Source organism: Corvus brachyrhynchos, unplaced genomic scaffold (genome assembly GCF_000691975.1).
Source record: "Corvus brachyrhynchos isolate BGI_N302 unplaced genomic scaffold, ASM69197v1 scaffold209, whole genome shotgun sequence".
NCBI lineage: Eukaryota > Metazoa > Chordata > Aves > Passeriformes > Corvidae > Corvus > Corvus brachyrhynchos.
This window is the reverse complement of record NW_008246056.1, coordinates 1,533,616-1,535,406: the sequence shown is the minus strand read 5'-3', so window position 1 is coordinate 1,535,406 and position 1,791 is coordinate 1,533,616. Positions and strand designations below refer to the sequence as shown.

Sequence of the window (1,791 nt, the reverse complement as noted above, 5' to 3'; positions counted from 1 at the left end):
GTTGCGTGGCCCCTGGCACAGGTTGCCCAGAGAAGCTGTGGCTGCCCCATCCCTGGCAGTGTCCAAGGCCAGATGGGGCTCTGAGCAACCTGGGACAGTGGCAGGTGTCCCTGCCCATGGCAGGGGCCTGGGATGGGATGATCTTTAGGGTCCCTTCCAACCCAGGCCATTCTGTGATTACTACATGGTCCCCAGAATGGGGACTCTACATGTACCACATGATATTACCATCTCAAAACAATCACCAAGAACTTGTACCTCTTTTGCAAGACAGCAAATGACAAGCAATAACAGAAGCAGATACATATTTACATCCCTAAAACACACCACATCTGCACAAAGGGCAGTGTCAAGGTTAACAGGTTAAATTTCCACCTACAACTCCCCAAGCACACAAAACTTATCGCAGGTTCTATTAATAGAGGAACACCTTCAAAAGAATAATTTCTCTCAAAATTGAGAATGACATCAAAAAAGGAAATATATGGACTCCAGAATGCTGATGTTCTGACAGCCTGCAAATATCTGTCAAGAGTGGTTTGAACCTGGCTCCAACACTGTGACATTAAATGGCAAACTTCACTCAGTGTCCTGATCTGGCTCTGCTGCACAGCCAAACAACCTCTGGACCCAAGTGTCCATGCCATGTGCCCAGCCACTGTAGTCTTAGCTTGAGATCGATGTCCTTTGCTAATTTAAACACAGATTCCACCACAATGAACAGTGATTAAACTAATGAAATATAGGTACAAGGTAATGAACATTTTTTTTAGACTCTCAAGAGGCAGATTTTTAAATTATATTCCATGAAGGGTAGCAGCACTCATACAACCATTACTCACTTCAAGCTCCTCTATATGCTTTAATATTTGCAGCCGACACAGTAGACAGAGCAACTATTTCTGCTGCCAAAAGTGAAAATGAAACTCCAAAGAAAAGCAGCAGTAGCAACACTCTTGGCAGGACTGTAACCTGAGAGGTCATCAATTCCCTTTTTCAGGACAGAAATGATTCATCCCATTAACTCCCACCCAAAAGTCCATCCTCCTCTACATTTTTTTGTTATACAGGTAGTATCATACACTGTGAAGAAATGTATCTGTGCCTTATCTTTCCCATCAGGCTACAAACGTTTATGCCAAGCACCAAGCAAGATCCATCTTTCCATTAAGTGTCTCCCATGCTTCAGAGCCAGGACCTACAGCAGTGAGTCAGTACAAGCAGGTGACTCACTGCCCTGGTCTCACATCATTTCTGGGAAAAGTGGTGGGATGAGCAGTCTTAAACACAAGGGTCCCTCTCCTTCCCTAGGGAAGGGGCTGGGGTGGGCAGGAGTAGGTCTTTGTCACCAGAGGTCATAGAATCATTCAGGCTGGAAAAGGCCTCCAAGCTCATCGAGTCCAAGCTGTGCCTGATGCCCACCTTGTCACCCAGCCCAGAGCACTGAGTGCCACATCCAGTCACTCTCTGGACACCTCCAGGGATGGGGACTCCAAACCTCCCTGGGCAGCCCCTTCCAGTGCTTAACAACCCCTTCCATGAAGAAATTCCTCCTGATGTCCAACCTGAGCCTCCCCTGGCACAGCTTGAGGCCGTTCCCTCTCATCCATTCCCTTGTTCCCTGGGAGCAGGGCCTGAGTTCCCCTGGCTTCCCCCTCCTGTCAGGGAGTTGGGCAGAGCCAGAAGGTCCCCCCTTGAGCCTCCTTTTCTCCAGGCTGAGCCTCCCCAGCTCCTTCAGCCGCTCCCCACAGGACTTGTTCTCAAACCCTTCAATGCAGTCTTGCTCCCAGT

At 48.4% G+C, this 1,791-nt stretch overlaps 2 protein-coding genes across 2 annotated transcripts in view; both read right to left on the bottom strand.

Moving 5' to 3' along the window:
* Window positions 1-1,791, bottom strand: part of RASSF8 (Ras association domain family member 8) — a 36,599-nt gene that overhangs the window by 12,211 nt on the left and 22,597 nt on the right. The window lies entirely within an intron of this gene.
* The window catches only part of SSPN (sarcospan), an 84,482-nt gene that overhangs the window by 76,801 nt on the left and 5,890 nt on the right, over window positions 1-1,791 (bottom strand). The window lies entirely within an intron of this gene.